This window comes from Pantherophis guttatus, chromosome 2, assembly GCF_059756535.1.
Source record: "Pantherophis guttatus breed Tessera chromosome 2, ASM5975653v1, whole genome shotgun sequence".
Classification (NCBI taxonomy): Eukaryota; Metazoa; Chordata; class Lepidosauria; order Squamata; family Colubridae; genus Pantherophis; species Pantherophis guttatus.
The window spans coordinates 246,297,680-246,322,320 of record NC_142064.1 but is presented as its reverse complement, the minus strand read 5'-3'; the positions used below and the strand labels follow the sequence as shown (position 1 = coordinate 246,322,320).

The 24,641-nt window shown below is 40.4% G+C and overlaps 1 protein-coding gene across 3 annotated transcripts in view; it reads right to left on the bottom strand.

The window, feature by feature from the left end:
- Window positions 1–24,641, bottom strand: part of FHIT (fragile histidine triad diadenosine triphosphatase) — a 1,529,913-nt gene that overhangs the window by 623,009 nt on the left and 882,263 nt on the right. The window lies entirely within an intron of this gene.

Below are 24,641 nucleotides of genomic sequence, written 5' to 3'. Positions count from 1 at the left end.
AAAATGTCTTGCTGCAACTTAAAATTAAAGCTATTAAACCCTTTATTTATTTATTTAAACATTAAAGCTATTAAAAGTTGATTTTTACCACCAATTGAACCTCATACTCAATCAACCTCATACTGAACACATGTTGTTTTAGCCTGGGAAGTTTGTTGTTCTGGGTTATTGGCAAAAATAGCACCTTCTGATTATGATAGAGTTTGTCCCCTGTGTGCACTTTAGAAAAGGTGAAGAAACCAGCATAGGTTAGAACGATGGCTTCTATAATACACTATGATGTAAATAAATAGCCTGCATCATATATGAAATAATGGAAGAAATGAAAGAATGGACAAAAATGCAGACTGAGTTAAGGCAAGGGATTATGCTACTGGTCAGATAAACAGAATGAGAGTTAAGGAAAGAAGAAGGCTGTGAAAATATCTACAGACCCCCTCACATTCTGGATATAAACTGTTTCAACTTCTACCCTCAAAATGACGCTATAGAGCCCTGCACATCAGAACAACTAGACAAAAGAACAGTTTTTTCCCGAACGCCATCACTCTGCTTAACAACTAATTCCCACAACACTGTGAAATAATTTACTAAAGACTGAATTACTATTATTCTTCTCTTCCTTACTAGTAGCTATCTCTTCCCACTTATTACTATAACCATGTTGGTTGTATCTTTCAATTTGTATTGTTTTTATTTGTTTCCTAGTATGATTTGATAGCTTATTAGTAACCTTGGCTATCACTAAGTGTTGTATCTTTTTATTCTTGATGAATATATTTTATTCTCTTTATGTACACTAAGAGCATATACAACAAAGACAAATTCCTTGTGTGTCCAATCACACTTGGCCAATAAAGAATTCTATTCTATTCTATTCTATTCTATTCTATTCTATTCTATTCTATTCTATTCTATTCTATTCTATTCTATACTATTCTATTCTATTCTATTCTAAAAATTTGAGGGAAAATATAATCAGAGATATATGGGGATTTATGCCAGGGGGAACTTATATTGTTTGCCTTTGATCATTGTTCCTGAGCCAATTCCCTCTTTTGGCTGGAAGAGAGCATGTTTGCCTCACTTCACTCTCTTTGTTGCTGGGTCGGCTGTACAGATAAAATCCTTGTAAAGCTGATCCCCAAAGAGTCGACCATTTTCTAGGCTTTCTGCTCTCTTTCAAGAAAAGTCCCAGGCAAAAAGGAAGAGATACTCTCATGTCGAACATACTTTGATACTCACAAATCTGCCGCTAAGTTGCGATAGTACTTCAGAATGACCATGCAGTTCCAATCTTTTCTTTCTAGTCTAGTAGTCTTCTTTCCACAAGGGTTTGTCCAAAACCTTCAGAGAACTTCCATGAAGGCTTTGAAAGAGAAGGGGAGGAAGAAAGAAAAACGTACACGATAGGAAGTGAAAGAAACCACTATAGGAAGTTTCCAGAATGCAAAACATGCCTGCAACTCGGCAGAGCTCCTCTTTGACTTTAAATCTCAAACTGCCAAAGACGAAAGAAGAAATATATATAACTGCATCCTATTGAAAATGGAAATACATTTCCTGATTTCCATAATCTTGATTCACAAACCTTTTCTGCCATTGATACGTACTCAGTTGGCTGTCACACTAGCTTGCCAAAGACAAGCTACCGTTTGATGTTGATAACAGTGGGAAAATATACATATACATATACATATACACATACACATATACACACACATTCCTGTTATGCTTCACGCTTTTACTTATTTATTTCTTGGACAGCTATTTTTTTTATTTATTTATTCCAATCTGTTAACATGGCATCATGAATATTTCAGTGAAAACAGATGATGGAAAACAGACTTAAAATATCCAGGAAGTATTCCTTCCCATAATGCTTTCATCAAGAGGCTTCCCGTCAATCATGGGTAGAGAAGCAGATCCAAATGTTTCAAATTTTAGGAAGAGTTTTACATGATAAAGATATGAACACCCAGGCTGTGCTTGGCTAACAAGATTTGTAGCCCGAAAGGAATTATTCAGCAGCGCACAGGAAACAAACCACATTACAGTCAGAGCAATCCTTTGGCTTGGCTCCACACTGCAAGGGCCAACTATACGATTGCTAAACTACATTTAAAATGACTTCTCCAGCACATATTTATCACAGTGTTTCAAAACACCATGTTTTAATCTCTTAGTTCCTCCTGAATATAGATAAACCTTGAATACATATCCTAGTATAAATTTCAGCTTTACATATAATTCTCAAGGTACTTAATATTTTTTCTTTAAAACTCTATCTGCAGGTTTTTTTTTCCCCAGTTTAAAGCCAGTCTTGTTTTAATCCATGTGGCTACAACAGAACCTATCTGATTTTTTAAAAAATTAAATAACACAGCAGTGGTGGGTTGCCCCTGGTTCGCACCGGTTCTACAGAACCGGTAGTAAAACCGGTGGGAGGCTCCGCCCACCGACCCTGATGTATTCAAAATGCTTCTGCGCATGCGCCACTGCGAACCAATAGTAAAGGTAAGTAGAACCCACCCTGTAACACAGGTAGATAGAGGGGCATGGTGGCCTAATGGTTAAGACACTGGGCTTGTTGACCAGAAGATTAGCAGTTTGAGACCTAAGCACAGCATGAAAGGGTAATCTCCGGTTACTTCCCCAGGTGCTGAGAACCTAGCAGTTTGAAAGCACGCAAATGCAAGTAGATAAATAGATACCACTTCGGTGAGTAGGTAACAGCATTACTTGCACCTCGGCTTATAGTCACAATGATCACATGACCAAGGAAGTGTCTGAAGACAATACTGGTTCCCTCAGCAAGGAAACGGAGATGAGCACTGCCCCCTAGAATCAGACACAATTGGAAAGGTAGGGGTAGGGTAGGGGCAATGGCAGAGAAACCTCTCTTCCTGGACCCCACCAGCCAGAATTCTTTAATTGATGGGGTCTGCAACATATTTTCCCTGCCTGATCAGGTGGAATGGGTTAATTGTGATAAGGTGAAGTCTTAGTCTTCTTGGTGTGGTTTGAGCACATGTCTTCTTATGGGGGAAAAGAAGTGAAACCTTCAAAGTGAGGAAGATTTAACCTGTTGTGGTCTATTTGCCCCAAATGGAAGGGACTTCTTTTCAAAGCAATACAGTGGAGTGTGTGTGATCAATAGCCCTAAAGAGCTATAGCCTCCTTTGCCAAGATTAATTTCTGATTTTCATTTGATCCACTTTAACTTATTTCATCAACTTTTCACTAAAAGGACGAACAAACAACAGATCTTTGAGCACAACAGAAGGTCAAACTCTGCAAAATCTCAGTCTCTCCCAAAGTTAAGTCAGGAAGAAGCAATCTACCAAGTACAATGGCTGAGAATTCAAAGGTTTCAAGATAATGTTGGTAAAAGACAAAATGGAGAAGTGCAATTGTGGGTTAACTGTTCTGTCCCCCTTCTTCACACAGGCAAACGTAATACCAAGCACGCCTGCCAATATTTTATTAGCTAAACAGATTAGAATTCCTGGCAGACCAAGGTTTTGGCAGCAAACTGCCAAATGCCTGCCAAGACCGTTTTCACTCCCATAAAGCAGAAGAGGACTTATCTTCAGTCCGTTCCAGGAGCAACAAATTATCCATGAGATAAGAGTTTAGTCAATGTTCAGTCCAAAATATATCCAAGCCGAATTTCAGAGATCACGATGTGACTTTCAGGGTTTAACTTTGTCCGTCACAAAGCCTGAAGAGCAATCCCACCCACTTTTATTCCTGGTGGGGCGTGGCTCCGTAACTCAGCTCAATCTCTGGCCCTCCCATGCCTCTTCCATTGCTGTGCATGCTTCTCCCTCCGATGCTGCCTGGGATCAAGCCAGGATTCATCATCCTCGCTCCCTATCAATTGGTGCTCCGATATGCCTTCCTCCTGGCATCCCAGGCTGTTCCTCCTGGCCTTCGGATGGAACCTGAGGCATTGTCGGAAAGGAGGATCCTGGAGAGGGAGGCCTTGTCAGTTCCTCCCCATCACCTTCTGAGTCCTCTTCCTCTGTTAGGACAGTCTCAGGAGTCGGGGTCACAACATTAACAGCCATGGGAACACCACTGATCTGAAAAGATATCTCTAAATATAAGAAAGAAGTCTTGGAAGTGAATGCCAGCTAGGAGAAACAGAAGGGAAGAAAACATGTAGGTTTCTTAAAACAAGTGATCTGAACCTTTACAACATGGCAGATGGACTGGCAAAAAAGAGCTCCATTGGGGATTTCGGCACAGCACGCACTAGCTGATGAAAAGCTCCAGCTTGCAGTGTTATAAACAGGGAAGGATATTCAATCAACCCAAAGGTAATCAGGGTTTAATTTAATTTCCTGTTTACATGGCAGGTGGGGAGAACGGGGGACAGGCAGGTGTTCCATACAGCTGAATAGTGAGGGAAAACAAAGGTAGACTATTGAGCTATTACTGTACTCTGTAATTGAAATGGAACATACACATTTACCTGATCAAAAATAAAATTAAAGCCTTATTTTTAAATGGTGGAGGACAGGTTGGTAAATGCCTAGCAGATGTTGTAAGCAGGCAGCTGACGTAAGGAGTTTAGGTTTACAGATGGCTATAGATACTCATCCAGAGAAAAACGTAATTAGCAAGTGATGGGCAGAGAAAGTCTTCACTTTCTTAACCAAGTCTCATTTTTTTTTAATGAAAATGAATTTGCTGTACAAAAAAAAAATCTTATTGTAGGGCTGAGCTTGCGTGTAACCTATCAATTAATATCAAGTTTCTATATTTTTATGGCCTCAGCTTATTTTTCCTTCAATTTAGCTTCTTTTTCTTTTATTTTGCTTCTGTGCCTTGCCTTTAAAATATGACTTTTATTATGAATTTGCTGTTTTCATATCTCTGTGTGTCGCTTTGCGCATTGCAGAAAATGACATAAACTTTTGGTTGGACACACGGATCCAATATAATATAATCTTGGCTTAGAACTCAAAATAAAAACATTCAACATTCAATAAAGTTATAGGCCCCATAAGATTTTCTTATAAATGTAAATCTCCTTATTTTAGTCATGAATCAGCATACCATAGCATTTCTTGTTTAAAGTTGTTAGGAAATCATATGAAACATTAATTTTAAAAGTAATAAAAAGGTGCTTTCCATTTACAATAGTTCTTCTCCTTGATTTGCGATCATAATATTGTCATTCAGTCAAAAGGTAAAAAATAAACATCCACTGACAGGAAAGTTAAATCACAATCTTAGATCTACAGTATTTCACGTGTAAAAATAGTTATTTTTAGCATAAGAAAAAGCCAAATAAATTTTCTCCTTTCTGCCTTTTACTCTGAAATATTATTGGAATCTTCCAGAACGTTGGATTGGCAACACTACTAACATCAAAAGCAAAATTGTCCCAAAGGTGCTTTTTCAGGAGGCAACTGGACTTTCTTGTCCCCCACCCTTTTGAAGATGTTTCACTTCTCATCCAAGAAGCTTCTTCAGCTCTGAGAGTTTAGTGGGGAATGGAAGAATTCCCCACTATCCTGTCCTAGGATTTCCCACTATCCTGTCAGAGCTGAAGAAGCCTCTTGGATAAGAAGCGAAACACCTTCGAAAGAAAAAAATAAACAAGAAAGTCCAGTTCAGAGGTGGGTTCCAGCAGGTTCTGACCAGTTCTGGAGAACCAGTAGCAGAAATTTTGAGTAGTTCTGAGAACCGGTAGTAAAAATTCTGACTGGCCCTACCCCATCTATTCTCTGCCTCCTGAGTCTCAGTTGATCAGGAGGAAATGGGGATTTTGCAGTAGGGAATGGAGATTTTACAGTATCCTTTCCATGCCACGCCCACCAAGCCACGCCCACCAAGCCATGTCACGCCCACCAAGCCACACCCACAGAACCAGTAGTAAAAAAAAATTGAAACCCACCACTGGTCCAGTAGTGCCTCCTGAAAAAGCACCTTTGGGACACCCATGACCTGGATGACTGAGAATCTCTACAGACCAATAGCAAAATTGGATTTATACAAATCTGTATATATTTATCAGGAGCCAAACCAGAATCTCTCTGAACTCAAGTGAAAAAAAGATCATCATGATCTTTGCTACTTGGAGAAATATATGTAATAGACAAGCTGCAAAAAGGATGGAGAGTCTTTTCTTTCTTTTGAATTCCCACCAGGATCTTGAGCTGCTTCACCTTTGGTAAACTTGATTCATTAATGTATTAATTGACAGTTGCTTCCTGTTCTAAGTGATTGTTCAGTAGTTCTATTATGTTCTGTCAGGCAACAGTACAGTGAATTACAAATAAATGGGGAATTAAGTTAGATAACAATAGGAAGCTTCTGAAATATTTGACCTTGAGGACAAAAAAATAAATAAATCTCCAGTTATGAATTTCCACGGTTCACCAAGATGCATTCTGTCACACTTGCATTTGTCTCCAAAATGAAGAGAGCCTCATGAATTGAAAATAGCAAAGCCTTTAAAGAGATAACACCTTATTAATTGATTACCTATCAAATACTATTACCTATAGTATTTGATTAATAGTTTAAACACGCACAATGAGAGCTCGGTTAATAAATTGATAGACTCTATGGAGCCATAACATTTTATAAGAAGATTGTATGTTATAATGAAAGGCTTAATGTGAGCTTCTTTGAGGGAGGAGGTGATCCCCTCAGCTTGAATGAGACTGTTGGGGGTCCTTTACTCAAGGAGACATTGCTGGACTCAAAAATATTGCACAATTATCATCTTCTTCTTCTTTTTTTTGGTTAGAAAGTGGTGGAGTAGGTAGTCAGAGGACCCTAGAAGAAGCAATATATCTGGGCCCGTTCCAGGTGGATTTCAGCTGAGGATTAATATAGAGGCAACACTGGTTGCAATCATTTTGCTTTTTTAGTCAGTTGTACTGATTTGTTGGGTTTTTAGTTGCAAGCCATTCAGACTCATTCGGCAGCTGGACAGCCTATAGATTAAATATATTAAATAAGCTAGTATTTTAGTTCCATTCCTTTTCAAAGGTGTTTTTCTGATTAATGGTATATCCTACAAGCACTGATAATCTGATTTTTTTTTTCTGTCAGAGTCATTTCTATGAGATACACTGAGAAGAGTAGCCTTGAAAAGCAGCACCAGGCACAAAATTTTGTCATCCAGTATCATGGGACAAACTCTATGACATATGAGACAACCTGTTACTACACAAAATATAAATAGCAAAGTCATGTATCATGTGAAAAAGCAGGAAGATAGTTTTGAAGATTAACAGACAGTGCTGGCATAGAGATGTTACAAGAGTTGCTGCCGAGGTCTCATCACATACAGATGATCATGATATTGTGAAAAAGAACAGGCAGGAAACCAAGATTGCCCAAAGCCAACATCTTCCATATAAACTGTGTAGGAAAGATGGATTTGGGGAAACCCAGATAGGGACAATGAAGAATGGATGACAGATCAGATTGTAATGTGTATTGCAAAGTGTGACAATACTTTCAACAAGTCAGCTGATAGTTCAAAATGCCCCTTTATTGCTCCAACTTTCCCCCAAGATGCTCCCACGTTTATGGCAAGTCTCGGAACAAAGTGCTTTCTCTCACACACACCTCTAGCAGCCTCTGACTGCAAGTAGTCTGGCAAAATGCTGTTAGCACAATGCAAGGGTGAAATGCTCCTGGTTCGGACCGGATCGCCCGATCCGGTAGCGATGGCAGCGGGTGGTTCGGAGAACCGGTAGCAAAAATCCCTGCCCCCCCCCATGCCCAGCTGAGCCGCGCAATCATCAGAGGCTGTTTTTTTACTTTTAAAAGCATTTTTTCTACCTCTTTGGCCGAAAAAATGCTTTTAAAAGTAAAAAAAAAAGCCTCTGATGATCGCGCGGCTCAGCTGGGATCGTCAGAGGCTTTTAAAAGCATTTTTTCCTGCAACCTCTTCGGCTAAAGAGGTTGTAGAAAAAATGCTTTTAAAAGTAAAAAGAAAAAAAGTTGGCCATGCCCACCCAGTCACATTACCCTCCCCCCCCAAGCCCCACCCACAGAACAAATTTTACATTTCATTACTAGCACAACAGCTTCAAGGCAAGAAGTCCAGCAGGGCAAGGGAATAAGTCAATGAGTCCAGGAAACTCCAGACATCGGCAAAGGCACACAAAACTCCATTGGCATCCTTCAGCCTCAAGAGACTATGGTATCGTGCTCAGGAAAGAGGTCCTAAAACAGTATCTAGTGTGACTAAAAAGGCCAATTTTGATGGTTCTGGGACTGCTTCTTTGCCTCAGCCTGCCGAACAAGTGTCTCTTCGAATTGGAGAAGGCGGTGCTGCGTCTTTAGCCTCCAAGCTGAACGATCGTAGGTCAAGGTTTCCCAGTTGTTAATGTCCATTCCCAGGGCCTTTAGGTCCCTCTTACAGATATCCTTATATCGCAGCTGTGGTCTCCCTCTGAGGAGATTTCCCTGCACTAATTCTCCATACAGGAGATCTTTTGGAATCCGACCATCAGCCATTCCCACAACATGCCCCAGCCAGCGTAGATGTCGCTGTTTCAATAGTGTATACATGCTAGGAATTCCAGCACATTCCAAGACTGCGCTATTTGGAACTTTGTCCTGCCAGGTGATGCCAAGAATTCTCAACAAAACTCCACAAATTCAGCATTCCTCCCCACAGAGTCTCCTTAAGTCTCAGTCTCCAGGCCTTGTGAAGAGGGGCGGGGTGCTCTCCTCCCGAGTTGTCAGGTCAGCCTGCACTGTTCCCACCTCCTCTCCACTCTACATGCTCGGGGATGGTCCTTGCTCATTGCCTGAGCTCCATCGCTCCTCATCTCCACTGCCTGCCCTCTCTCGGACATCCTGCCCCCATTCCTCCCTGCTGGCAAGCCGTCCCAAGCCCGAGGGGCCTGGGCTGCCTTGTCTTGCTTCTCCTCCTGTTCCTCTGAAGCCAACGAGGCTGCCCCCTCAATCTCCGTTGGCCTCAGCTCCAGTTCATCCTCCTCCATGGATTCAGGCTCCAACGGAGCCATGACAGCAAAGTAAAGCAAGATAGCTATTCTGGAATTATGGGGTATTTGTGGGACTAAAATAAAACTTATTGAGTTGAAAGCAGGGAACCATGAATATTTTCTGCCCTAAAAATTTAGGATTAAGATGTGTGAATGGTAGGAGAGAAGTGGTGGGTAGATTGTATTGTAAGGAATGAAAAGTTGATGTCAAAACTGAATGGGTCTGAGCAGGATTCTATCCACTTTGTTGTAAGGGAGTTTATTGATTTATTTGATTTCTCTAGCCACCCATCTCAATAAACAACTCTGGGTGGCTCACAATCCAAAAACATATATTACAATTAAAATGTTTAAAAGAAAACATTTTAAAACAATAAAAACAGTAAAATACGATGTCTATGGAGATTCTCAATTATCCAGGTTGTGGTTGTCTCAAAGGTACTTTTTCAAGAGGCAACTGGACTTTCTGTTTTTTCTTCGAAGACGTTTCACTTCTCACCCAAGAAGCTTCTTTAAGCTCTGACCGGATGGTGGGGAATGGAAAGATTTACATTCCTTGAAGAGGGCTGGTCATTTGCATTCTTTTAGAGAGTCATTGAGGCCACCTGGAAGTTTATCTGTGTCCTCAGGTTCACCTGAGTAGTGCAAATGGGTGTGGAGCCTTCTTGGAACTGTTGGAGGGCTGCAAAATTGAACAGCTCTCTCTCAACAGAGGGGGAGGGATACGACATCATATATCTCCAGTCCACAACACAGTCCTTTCAGCAGATCCAAGAAGGCTCCACACCCAATTTGCACTTCTCTAAGAGAATGCAAATGACCAGCTGTCTGCAAGGAGTATAAATCCTTCCATTCCCCACCATCCAGTCAGAGCTGAAGAAACTTCTTGGATGAGAAGTGAAACGTCTTCAAAGAAAAACCAGAAAGTCCAATTGCCTTTCAAAAAACACTTTAGGGACAGAACAAACATTAAAATAGTAATAATAATAAAAAAAACATTAAAACAGAAGCCCCAATTTCAGGAGTTCTAGACCAATACATCTGCAAGTGATCAAAGTGAGAGACTTCCAAGATACATTGGATCTCTGACACAGAAGAAATTCAAAAGGTGCACAAGGAGGTAAAATCTTTAATCTTTAATCTTTATTCAAATTTCTATACCGCCCTTCTCCTTTCGGACTCAGGGCGGTGAACAGCCAGAAATAAAACATTTTATATACAAAAGTTAAAATAAATATTAAAATAATTAAATAAATTTGGCCCATTAATTTAAAACATTTCAATTAAAAGCCATATCAAAATTTATTAAAACCAATCATAAAATCAGGACAGCCCGGCTAACTGAAAAAAATAGGTTTTGAGGGCCCGACAAAAAGTCCGGAGGTCTGGGATCACTCGTATCTCTGGGGGTAGATTGTTCCAGAGGGTGGTGCTACCACAGAGAAGGCCCTCCCCCTGGGGGTCGCCAGCCAACATTGCCTGGCCGACGGCACCCTGAGGAGGCCCTCTCTGTGGGAGCGAACTGGCCGGTGGGAGGCCCTTCTAAAGACAGCCGTGCATCCAGGAGGACACCCAAGTTGCGGGCCCCTAAGCAGAAAACGAAAATCTATATGTACGTTGCAAAAAGGCAATGGCTGCTTTTGACTTCAAAAGCAAAACAGTATTAAAGGCAATAAGGCTGAAAAGTTTACCTAATAAAATGATAATAACGTTCTTGGAAATGTGGTCTTGACTACTTTCCTACCATTGAAGGAAACGTAGAGAGACATAAAGGACACGAAGAGTGATACAGCAGGGTGTAGCATGGAAAACATCAATAACTGAAAAAGAATATTTATTGGTGACATTTCAGCTTAAATCGTTAGTGCCAGGCATTTAATGAAACCAGAATAAATATGCCTCAGTAGCTGGCTCATTCTTTTAAAAGTGTATACTTTTTCAATGTCTTTTTTACACTGCATCAGATAATTTTAAAATATATATATTTTAATAGAAGGCACTTGAAAGGAAGTCTTCCATTTATCTAAATTAATTTTTTTTTACCATTCCAATCCTCAGTTAATGACAAAAGCAGTGCTCTTCCAGCAAGGGAATTCTACAGACGGCATGTCCAATCAAATCATTCAATGAGTTAAGACAGTGTTTCTCAACGTTGGCAACTGGAAGATGTGTGGACTTCAACTCCCAGAATTACTGGCATTTGCTGGCTGGGGAATTCTGGGAGCTGAAGTCAACACTTTTTCAAGTTGCCACGGTTGAGAAAAACTAAGTTAAGAAGATCTGGGGAGAATTTGGTTCCGATGGAATAAGCCATATAAAAGGTGTAAGGGCCAGGAATTGATGACCCATTCATTCCTAAGAAGCCTGTTTAGTATAATCATTTTAAGAGCCATCAAATAGTTATTTATTCCTGACTCCTGCATGTACCAATTCTTGCCATTGAATAACCAAGCTTTTTCCAAAGACCTCCTAACAATAAATTAGATTCCATCCATGTGTCCACCCACCCATCTTACTTCTTCTCTTTCCTTCTTTCTGGGAGTATTTTTGGAATCATGAAGTATATGTAGGAATCGTGAGTATTTTTGGAATCACTGAGCGGTGGCTCAGTGGCTAAGACGCTGAGCTTGTCGATCGAAAGGTCGGCAGTTCAGTGGTTCGAATCCCTAGTGCTGTGTAACGGGGTGAGCTCCCGTTACTTGTCCCAGCTTCTGCCAACCTAGCAGTTCGAAAGCACATAAAAAATGCAAGTAGAAAAATAGGGACCACCTTTGGTGGGAAGGTAACAGCGTTCCGTGGGCCTTTGGCATTTAGTCATGCTGGCCACATGACCATGGAGACGTCTTTAGACAGCGCTGGCTCTTCGGCTTTGAAACGGAGATAAGCACCGCCCCCTAGAGTCAGGAACGACTAGCACATATGTGTGAGGGGAACCTTTACATTTACCCTTTAGCCTTAATGAATCTAATAAATAAATAATACCCTTGACTTTACCAAGCAGAATATGCTTTATTCCTAGTGCAATGAAGTCCCCAGCTTCTGTTTGTCCCAAGTATAGTTCCAAAGGTGCTTTTCCAAAAGGCAAGTGGACTTTCTGTGTTTTTTCTCTTGAAGATGTTTCTTCAAGAATCAAGGTCACAGATAAACTCCTACGGGACTTTTCCAAAAGGCAAGTGGACTTTCTGTGTTTTTTCTCTTGAAGATGTTTCTTCAAGAATCAAGGTCACAGATAAACTCCTACGGGACAACAATGACTCTCAGGGAGCTAATGACCATCATTCAAAATTGACTTCAAACCAGATGACTGCAAGGAATTCCCCACCATTCATTCACTCAGAACTGAAGATGCTCTTTGGATCTTCAAGAGGGGGGAAAAATATAGAAAGTCCAGGTGCCTTTTGAAAAAGCACCTTTAGGAGACAGCGATGTCATGAATAATTGAGAATTTCCATAGACATTTGTCCCAAGTAGTACACCAAACATTTAATAATATTCATCTTCCACCTCTTCCCTTGCTTTGGATATATTTATTAGCTTATTTATACATAGGTTGGCCTTTATCTTCTTCTTTGCTTTATTTACAATCCCTCTCCCCTCTAGTCACCTGCTGAGGTAATGGACAGGCAGACGGGCTCTTCAGACATGCCTTGCCTTTTTTTTTGCCTTCTCCCACCAAACTACTGACTTTCCAAACAAAGGCAAATGCCTCCCATTTCTTCTCTCTCTCTCTCTCTCTCTCTCTCTCTCTCTCTCTCTCTCTCTCTCTCTCTCTCTCTCTCTCTCTCTCACACACACACACACACACACACACACACACACACACACACACAGAGAGAGAGAGAGAGACAGAGAGACAGAGACAGAGAGAATTATCTAATGCAAATCTTCAATATGATCTTATTTACTTAAAGCATAGATTTTTAAAAAAAATATTACGTATCATATGTTACTACAGTATATATTCACCATCAAAGCTGACACCAGCCAGATCATAGAAAAACTCCAAAAAACTAATGAAAGATCGAATGGTCTGGAGAGACCTGGCCCATAGAATCACCAAGAATCAGACTCGACTGAATGGATATCATCATCGTCTATTATATATATGGAGCCATAGAATTTATGTGGGTATCTACCTTTTGAAAGGCTATGGGTAGCATTCACTAAAACTATAAAACAATAATGTATATAAGAAATTGCAACCCAGAAAATTTTAAAATTATGATTAAGGAGTAAGAGAGGGAAGCAAATGTCAACAACAATGGAACCACCTCAGTGCCTTGTTGGTCTCTTGGGGCCCCCAGGCCTGATGACATATCCAAGTTTTGAGGGACTTCTGGAAAAACTTCCTAGTAACTCTTCCCTCTGGAAATTTAAGTTGGAGGCTATGATTTTCTCTAGTTAGACCCCATATTCATAGGCAAAGTTTACTTTCAGCCTTTTATAAAATTAGAATCCCTTTTGCTAATCTGGAGTGCTTTTGCTAAGTATGAAATTAAAGCCTTTTAATTTCGTTCTCAATTTAACTTTGTAGGTTAGTTTCACTTTCACACATAATCACCAATCTGTAGGGTTTTATTTTTGTTCTCTCTAAAAAACAAAATTAAAGTAATCCTTGCTCAATCACCTTCTTTATTTTCATATGTAGCCCTAATTATATTATCAGCACTCTACATTTTTGTTACCATTTACTATGTGTCAGCTCTTATTATTTCATTTTAAGCTGTTATGTTTAGGGAAAGGCTGAGTGGAAAAACAAACAAACGAAAAAAAACTTTAAACATCTTTTGCCATTTTTAAGTGGTTTAAATTATTCTGTTAAAACGTGCTGACCTACACTTGCCAGCCCCTCTGAATTGCAGAAAGTTGATGGACTAGCTATTTGCTATATTTATCTCATGTTAGAATCCACATGCATAATGCTATGTTTGCCTGCTGCTTTTCTTAGGATGGCTGACAGAAATATGGAATTCTGCTAAGATGATTTAAACCTTTCTTGAGAATAAATGGGGATATGAGTGTGCCATTGAGTCAGAGTTGACTTTCAGAAACAGTTTGCCATTGTCTGCTTCCTAAGGTAGAGAGGGATTGGCCCAAAATCACCCAGATGGCTTTGTACCCAAAGCGGGATTAGAATCTGTAGAAAGTTAGCATCCACCCCTCTCCTAGAACAATGAAATATTTTGAGAAATATGAAAAAGGCAGAATATTATATTTCCCTAAAGGGAGAAATGGAGAAACATTCTCTTGGAAAGCAGCCTCCATCTTTCTTAATAGCTTTCACCAGATGTCAGCACTTAAGAAATAAAGAGATAGATAGCTTTAATCATAAGCAAATTCCCTGCAACAAGGTCTGAACAAAGGTAGGGTTAGCCCTTAGCCACGATAGGAATTGCCCAACAAGCCCCTTCATTACATCAGCCAAACTTCAACCAAATGTTGCTCAGACAAACTCCTAAGATTTGTACATGGCACTATGAGAGTCTGACAACAGCCAATAAAATACACATTCTTGTGCAGGAACAGGAAGCTCAAGTTCAAAGCCCAAGAGAAGGTATAAAAACCCTTCACTCTCAACTCCATGAGGTTAACCACTTGCTTGGTGGTTCTGTTCATCATTAAATCATCTTTCCAATCAGCATCCAGCCTCCATTTTGTCTCCAGTGCCTTTCTCCCAGCCTGGAACTGGACCTGGATATTTCTTCCAATAAATCCTAGTCTCCTACCTTAATCACTACATCAAACTGACTCTCAAACTGGGATACCGTTTGTCAAATAAACTAATTATAAAACTCTAGTTTGGGTAGTCTTGAGGAAGCTCTTTTACTTGAGCTGATCCATTACACCAGATCCCTTTAAAAAAAACCCAAGATAATACTATACATACTACATCCAGTTCAGGAAGTAGATTAAATACAATTGTGAGAAATGCATACCATATATGTACACATGCAGATTTGAAGCATACACCTATGAAACAGTTCTGGAACACAGTTCTTCCTCAGTAAGGGAGATACTAAAGGTTAAGTATACCGCAATCTCTGGCAACACACCAACAAACTTCCCCATTTTGGAGAAAACAATATAAATTTAGGATACCCCCTGAAGTCTAACCAATCTCGGGTATTGCAAAGCTGAATTATTCTGAAGAAAGCTTGAGATACAATGCAGTTTTTCTTTTATTACATAGCAATAATAAAATAAAACCATGTATGCTTGGGAACTATTTATGGCATAATTCAGCCCATCCTATTAGCCCACTTTCGAAACATATATTTTGATACGTGCAGTAGAGTTTACATTCCCTCCCGTGCTTTGTTTGCTTGAGTTTAAATTTGAAGCTACAGGAAGAAAAACCCACCTTTTTTTTTTTTTTTAAATATTCTTTCCAAAACCTACTCATAAATTTAAGAGAAGTGATTACTGGGCAGAATGGCACATAAAACCAGCAGAGGTCTGTTGTGCTCCAGGAAGGGGATGAAGTAAAAGAAACAATTGAGTACTTTTTGAGCATTTAAATCCTAGTTCCTAAGACCCAGGTGGGCTTCCCCAGATGCTTAGGGAGCAAACTCAGAGGATTTCAGATTCCAGCCAATTCTAATTTTATTACCAAGGGTTATATAGCTATAAAGGCACAATTGCAGGGGGCTGTCATTTTTTATTTTTTTTTATTTTTTTACAAAGCAGTTTATAAAAGGTGACATCTGGCAAAGAGGCAGATCTATAAAAATCAGGCTGGTGGATGTAGTGTCATTTTTTCTGTCATCCTCTCAGAAACAGTAATATTATTTTGACACGCACATTCATTCCGACTGTCAAGCTTCTATTTTTATAGTGAGCTTGCCGCACATATCCTTAAGCAATACAAAACCTTTGGGCTAATGCAAAAGGATGACATCTCTGCATCTCTAGGATAACACTTATTTGCAGCCTTGACTTTGCCTGGCAGGATTTCACCTCCCCCCCCCCCCACTCTCGAGAACAATGTCATTTCTGGAAAAGAGGCATGCTTAGGAAACAATAATTAAAATGCATACCAAGTAGGAAGTGAGAAAGAAAATAGGCAGAGATAACAAAAGGAAAACTGTCTGGGGTTGAAGCTTCCGGTGTGGATGCTTCTTGATTATTTCACCACATCTCTCTCTCTCTCTTTCTCGCGCGCAGGTGCACACAGGAACACCAGCAAACTGCTGGAAATAAATCTCTCATCAGGTGTTGCAGGCAGCAGAGTTCCCTGCCTGTTTATTCCCTCACTTTTGCCTTCTGACTTGGTCTTTCAGATTTCTGTTACAGCCAGAAATCTTTACAGTCTCCTAATAAGAAGTCAATTTTGACCCATTTTTCTAAGTTGTGTAGCACTTTCGATTCCAAAGCAAAAGGGAATTTTGACATTTTGCAAATTTATTTTTTATTTATTTTATATCAAATTTATATACCGCCCTTCTCCCTGAGGAGTCAGGGCAGTGTACAGCCAAATAAAAACATAGACTACAAACATTAAAACACTATTAAAAAGATATATATAAATTTGGCCCCGTAATTAAAAAACAATGACAAACCAATTTAAAACATTTAAAAGTATTAAGCCAGCCCGGCTTGGTGAAAAAAAGAAAGTTTTAAGGGCACGGCGGAAGGAACCGAGGTCTTGGATTCTCCTTATCTCTGGGGGCAGTTGGTTCCAGAGGGTGGGTGCCCCCACAGAGAAGGCCCTCCCCCTGGGGGTCACCAGCCTACATTGTTTGGCTGATGGCACCCTGAGGAGGCCCTCTCTGTGGGAGCGCACAGGTCGATGGGAGGCCATCGGTAGCAGCTTCTAATTAAATTAGAAGATGAAGAAGTAAAAGAGACAATGATAACATGGGCAAAATAGCAAAAGGGAATTTTGACATGCACAGAGAAGCAGCTGCATTTCTTGAGAGGTTGCTGTGCAATTCCAGCAAAATAGCAATAGCACTTAGACTTATATACCGCTTCACAGTGCTTTACAGCCCTCTCTAAACGGTTTACAGAGTCAGCCTATTGTCCCCAACAATCTAGGTCAGCACATGGGCACCTTGAGGCGCTCAGAAACACCTTTTTGCTTTTGGAGACTAGCTAGGAATTACATTTAGGCAGCCGTGCTCATTCATTCTTGCACCTTCAGAATTAGATTGGCCTAATGTTTTGCTGTGTTGATGATGAACAAAGGATGGAAACTAATCAAAGGGAGAACCATCCTAGAACCAAGGAGAAATTTCCTGACAGAACAATTAATCAGTGGAACGACTTCCCTCTAGAAGTTGTGAGTGCTCCATCACTGAAGGTTTTTAAGAAGACATTGGACAACCATTTTTCTGAAATCAGAGGTGGGTTTCAGCAAGTTCTGATCAGTTCTGGAGAACCGGTAGCGGAAATTTTGAGTAGTTCGGAGAACCAGTAGTAAAAATTCTGACTGGCCCCACCCCGTCTATTCCCTGCTTCCCAAGTCCCAGCTGATTGGGAGGAAATGGGGATTTTGCCATATCCTTCCCCAGGAGTGGGGTAGGAATGGAGATTTTACAGTATCCTTCCCCTGCCACACCCACCAAGCCATGCCACGCTCACCAAGCCACACCCATAGAACCAGTAGTAAAAATTTTTGAAACCCACCACTGTCTGAAATGGTATAGGCTTGAGCAGGGGGTTGGACTAGAAGACCTCCAAAGTCTCTTCCAACTCTGTTATTTTGTTATTCTGATGCCCCGTCGCATGACATTACAACTACGACAATGAGAAGTACAACATTTGTAGCACATGCTTTGCTGTCTATGTTTTCCTAATCATGTTTGAAACCATGATGGGCAGCAGCTCCCTGTGGCATAAATCTAATTAATTCTATTCTAGTTTTGCAAGGCTATTGTATTAGAACTAAAGTCACCTTCACCAGGATATGTGTTCTGGAGCATTAGAGGTAATATGCAAAATACACGACATTTTTATGAACCCACTTCAAATTTGCTCAGCAGAGCTGTTGGAGAGGCTGAAATTTAACATGGCACCTACAGGTAGTCCTTGACTTACAACAGTTCATTTAAGGACTCTTTAAAGTTGCAACGGCACTGAAAAAGTAACTTATGACCAGTTTTCACAAAACTGTAGTAGCATCCCCATGATCATGTGATCAAAATTAAGGGTCTGGTGGCTCAGCAGACTGATAGCATTGTGATTAACACCAGCTGTCTGCAATTACTGTAAGTTCAAATCTCACCAGGCTCAAGGTTGACTCAGCCTTCCATCCTTTCTAAGGTAGGTAAATTGAGGACCCAGTTTGTGGGGGCAATAAGATGACTTTGTATAAATATACAAAAGTATGAAGGCTATTGCTTAATGCATTGTAAGCCGCCCTGAGTCTCCGGAGAAGGGCGGCATATAAATCAAGTTAAAAAAAAAAAAAAAATTCAGGCGCTTGGCAATTGACTCATTTAATGATGGATGCAGTGTCCCCGGGGTCATGTGATCCCCTTTTGAAACTTTCTGACAAGCAAAGTCAATGGGGAAACCAGATTCACTTAACAACATTTAAACAACTGCAGTGATTCACTTACCAACGCAAGAAAGATTGTAAAACGGGGCTAAACTCACTCAACAAATGTTTCACTTAGCAAGAGAAACTTCGGACTCAATTGTGGTCGTAAGTCAAGGACTACCTGTACTTGCCACTAAAAATGGGTAACAGTTTAAAGGACAATTTTCTAAGATGGGTTTTCTCTAATAGATTTTAGGAAATCTGCCATGGGATCTGTGCATTTACAGAAGCTACGAATCCTGTGCTATTGAGGTCATGAGCAGCTCCTCTAGCTTGGCATATTCCTCAGCTAGATTCTTCCTTGATTTCTCGGCTTCCCTCCCTACTTTGTTGGTTTAGTCATCCTCTGGCATGAATAAAAAAATAGCTCTTTTGTGATCTGTATGCTAGCCCCAGAAAAAGATCAAGAAACGTTTGATAGGATTCTGAGTTGAACAAATATGTAATTTATTATGAATGCAAATCCTTTCATAACTAATCAAGGAGCTGTATTTTCTATTACCATATTTACCTGAAAAAGAAGATAAGGATTTTCCCGCAAGTAATTACCTGTGAATTACAGGGAGAATTGTCTTACATTTGCTCAAAAGAATGGAAGACTGTTGAAAACAAAGTCTTGAGCAACAGAGACAGATGACTGCAGATACTGTACTACTGCTAAAAGAGATTTTTTTTTAAAGTTTCACCTGTTGATTGGCAGGAAAATTGATCCCTCTTGTAATACAGGTAGTCCTTGAGTTACGACCACAATTTGAGGCCAGAATTTCCATTTTAGGCAGGGCAGTTGTTAAGTGAGTCACCACCTGATTTGAAGGCCTTATTTTTGCCATGAGTGTTAAGCGAATCACTGCAATTGTTAAGGGAGTCATGCCGTCATTAAATGAATCCGCTTGTCCCACTGAGTTTCCTTTTCAGAAATGGATGGGAAGGTCGCAAATAGGAATCACATGACCCTGGGATGCTGTAATGGTTGTAAGTGCGAGGACAAGTGATAAGTCATTTTTTTTAGTGCTTTGCAACATGACATGGTCGCTAAAATGAATACATGCCAGTTGCCAAGTGCCCAGGTTTTGATTACACAACTGTGGAGATGCTGCAACGTAAGTGCAAGGACCAGTTGTAAGTCACTTTCTTTTTAGTGCTGTCGTAATATCAAATGGTTGCTAAAAGAATGGTTGTAAATTGAGGACTATTCTCCCTTTTCCTATTCCCTACCTTCCAACCTCTTGCCTTAAATTCATCTCCATCCAGTTTTGCTTTCTCAATCTCATTTAAAACCAGCTAGACTTTCTATTTATTATAGCAATAGCGATAGCACTTAGACTTATATACCAATTCACAGTGCTTTTCCAGCCCTCTCTAAGCGGTTTACAGAGTCAGCCTATTGCCCCCAACAATCTGGGTCCTCATTTTACCGACCTTGGAAGAATGGAAGGCTGAGTCAACCTTGAGCCTGGTGAGATTCGAACTGCCAAACTGCTGACAGCCAGCAATCAGCAGAAATAGCCTGCAATACTGTGCCACCACGGCTCTTATTATAGCTTCTGTTGGTCTTTTTGTGAAATCTGCTGGAGGCAGGGAGGGGAATGTGTATAGGAGTACAACTCTATTTTATATGTGTGAAAATGTTTTGTTTGTGGAAGATGTGGGGGTCCATTAATGATATAACTTATTTCAGAGGAAATTAATTTTTATGGGTAAGTATTATTCATATCAGTTTACTCTTCTGTTCTACTTTTGCTTTGTTTGAAACATGGCTTCTGGAGGCATCTATATTCAAATTTGACACGTACATATATTTATTGAGGGAGGAAAATTTGCAGGACTGGAAACCTGGTTTTACAGTTTGCACAAACAGTGACTTGCGCTGCTTAATAAATATGCTTAATAAATATGCTTATTTATTAAGTGGGCAATAAACCTGGCCAATTAGTAGACACATTACTAGACACAATGTGTTTTGGTTGTTTAAGTTTAGCATGATGTGTAATCCAGCTTTTGTGGTATATAAACAATGGTTTATTACTTAGTTTGATGTATCAACACAGCAGTTCTGTGGTTCAAATCCCTAGTATAGGTCTCGTGCGTGAGCAGGGGGTTGGACTAGATGACCTCCAAGGTACCTTCCAACTTTTGTTACTGTTACATTGTTTTCCTCATTTTCCTCATAACCCTGTCACTTTATTTTTTTATTTCATTTCATTTTCATTTTATTTGATTTATATACCGCCCTACTCCCGAAGGACTCAGGGCGGTGAACAGGCACAAGATAAAACACATAGAATACAAACATTATTTTTTATAATGTTCTTCTTCTTGGGGGAGCCTAGAATAGTACACCATCAATCAAACAAACCATCAAATCTGAAAGGAGCTAATAAAAACAATAAAAGAAATATTTAAAATGAAATTCGTCAAAATGAAGCCTGGTCCTAGAATAGCTATTGCATAAATACCTGGATGAACAAACATGATTTACATTAGGCATGTCCAACCTGCAGCATACATGTGGCCCTGGAAAGCTAGTAATGCAGTCCCAGAAGACTGTAAATTTGTAACATTATTATGTGATTTATATACATTTATGACCCTGTAATCAGGGGTGAAATGCTCCCGGATTGGACCGGATCACTCAATCCGGTAGCAATTTTTCCCTGTGGTTCGGCGATCTGGTAGCGGTTTTTTTAGCTTCTGCGCATGCGCAGAAGTTGTGCGTGCACATGTGCGCACTTCTGAACTGGTAAGGAAGGTAAATAGATTTCACCCCTGCCTGTAATCCCTTAATTTGGAGTAGAGTTGCGTGACTGGATGGAGCTGAGCAGTTAATGACCGGATGCCCTTCCTGATGCCATGCAGAGTTCACAGCAGAACTTTTTTCTTTGCACCCTGATAAACATCTGCCACTACCTAGGATTGTATTCTCAACCTTCTGAGGTTGAGTTAACTCAATGCAAGCTAGGCAAGCTAAAAGGTTGCACGCCCATGATTTACTTTGCCTTTAAAATTAGACAATGTGGGAGATTTTGTTCCTCAGGATCCAGTTCCATAATTTATATCACAGAAAAAGACCTATTTGTTATGACTGAACTCCTACTAAATCCACAGGTGGATCTTATCCAAGCAAACCATGGTTTAAAACTTGATTGAATTTGGGCCTGACTTTTTGTAGGATTTAATGACAGTAAGGGGGAGAAGTAAGTTTGAATCCACAAGCCTCCATATTAAAATGCAATCCAGCCTTCTCCAAACTTTTAAATTTTTAAAATTCTAATCAGATCACTGTAATATCAAAGCAACAAAGTGAATTTATATTTTTATTTCTACTTTTCTAGTAGAAAGGGAAGCCGAGAAGTAATTATTTATCAAAGACCATCTAATAGAGTACAGGGTTGTGTCATGGTTTTTTTTTAAAAGTGATTTATTATGACCACTGGGTGCTGATGAGATGGGGGGGAAAACTCAATTATAAATTCATATTATAATTATGATATCAGCTTTTGGCATGCTATAAGAATTATGTTATTATTAACTGTAGAGGAGTGCACAGATAACACTGAGAAAGGAAAGTATGAACCATTAAATAACCATCAACTTAGTGTTAGGAAAGGAGAGAGTATGAGACAGAAACTCAAGATAATCCCATCTTCATTTTGTTTGGCATAAGAGTGGGACAGAGAAAAATTATATTAGCTTTTATTGCTATTCTCCAATACAATAAATTGCGGAATTTGTTTCCTGATCTGGCCTACTTTAAATGATATCGTTTAAATATCATCCTATTTTGTAAATGCCTCAATTTAGACGTGTGTGTGTGTGTGTGTGTGTGTGTGTGAACAAGGAAAGAAAAAGAGATAGATACAACCAATATTCTTTATATACTGAAAAAAATAATAAGTATCATGTACTCTGCTTAGTTATAAAAAAGAAATAGCAAAGGACCGGCTTGCAGTGCCTCTGCCAGCAAAAATGGAGCTCGGCCCTCCCAGTCTCCATTTTTCACTGGTAGAGGGCTGCAGGAGAGGTGGGTTTCAGCAGGTTCTGACCAGTTCTGGAGAACCGGTAGCGGAAATTTTGAGTAGTGCGGAGAACCGGTAGTAAAAATTCTGACTGGCCCCACCCCCATCTATTCTCTGCCTCCCATCTATTCTCTGCCTCTGCCCAGCTGATCGGGAGGAAATGGGGATTTTGCAGTAACCTTCCCCCGGAGTGGAATGGGAATGGAGATTTTACAGTATCCTTCCCCTGCCACACCCTCCAAGCCATGCCCACCAAGCCACACCCACAGAACCGGTAGTAAAAAATGTTGAAACCCACCACTGCTGCAGGAGGATCCCCCCCAGCCTCGCCCAGGCCACCACAGGTGCCTCCTGACACAAGTGATGTCATGCTGGCTATGCCCCTTGAGGTCAAACACAACCCTGATATCAATGAAATCAAGTTGGACACCCCTGCTCTAGGCTATAATCTCAAATATCTGATCCCAGTACAATTTCTAAGGGCAGTTCATGATGGGCTTAGCTACCTCCACTATCTAGGGCAGTGATAGCTAACTTTTTCCGGACTGAGTGCCCAAAGCATGTGTGTGTGCCCGAACCCCCAAAAAGCAATGTGTGTGTGGGCCCACCAATACACCCCACCTGTCATGCATGCATGTGCAGCCCTGCACATGCATCCTATGCATATGTTCCGAGCATGCATGCACAGCCACCCGCATGCACCCCACTCCCTGCACATGCGCGGCAGAAACCTGAAGACCAGCTGGCCGGCGGGAGGCACGCACACATGCGCAGCAGAGCTGAACTGGCGACCAGCTTGCGTGCCCACAGAGAGGGCGCTGCGTGCCACCTTTGGCACATGTGCCATAGGTTCGCCATCACAGATCTAGGGCATCAGATCTACAGCTTGGAGAAACTACTAGATTGAGCTATTTGCACCACTTCTAAATTATTTATGCACCGAGCGCTCTAATTTCAAGATGCGAATGGAAATTCATTCAAAAACTTCCATAAGAGATGGCTTTTGAAGTGCTCAGAAAATTTATTTCTGGAAATGTCTCATTAAAGCAGAGTGGGATGTTAACTTATTAACTAATAATGTAAATATTATAGATCTTTTTGAATTACAGAGAAAAAAAAATCTCCTTTTTCTTTCATCTGATCCCTACACAGTTAATTCACTTTTCTGGCTTCTATCCAAACATAATGGCAGTTTTATTCTCTTTTCATCACTATACATTCATCAGCATAGTTAAAAGGCTGTTGCTTTGTCTTATCACCTATCACTAACATTGCATGTGCCCGGCCTGTTGGGCTCTCTTGTGTTCTTATTTATACTCCCTAGTGAAAGTGTTAACAATAAGTGATTTCTCATCCTTGACTGTCTGATGCAGTTAATACACCCAACTCTACAATGCACCTAAAATGATTAGGGAATGCACAATAAGGCCAAGACTATGAGAAGTCTTTTTTGGAGAACAGTACAAACACTTGGCAGATACAGTATAAGGTAAAGGTTCCCCTCGCACATATGTGCTAGTGGTTCCCGACTCTAGGGGGTGGTGCTCATCTCCGTTTTAAAGCCGAAGAGCCAGCGCTGTCTGAAGATGTCTCCATGGTCATGTGGCTGGCATGACTAAAAGCCAAAGGTGCACGGAACGCTGTTACCTTCCCACCAAAGGTGGTCCCTATTTTTCTACTTGCATTTTTTACATGCTTTCGAGCTGCTAGGTTGGCAGAAGCTGGGACAAGTAACGAGAGCTCACCCCGTTACACGGCACTAGGGATTCGAACCGTTTTAATCTTCGTATAATGTTGACGCCACCGCATCCCTCAATACAGTATACAACTGCACAATATGCAAGTGCACAATAACTTGGAAAATATGCAAATCCAGCTGCTAAGCTACAATGATACAATATTGTGGGGCCCTTGGTGCTCTCTGAGTGCACATCATCATCATCATTTGTTGAGCACTTATGATGTTATCTAGTTGGGTAATGAAACATCTGCAAGAAAACAACCAAGCTCAGAGAGCACCAAAGACCTCACAGTTTAAGCGTCAGGTACAAAAAATTCTCTTCTTTTGGTGTGGTACCGTATGTGATGTGG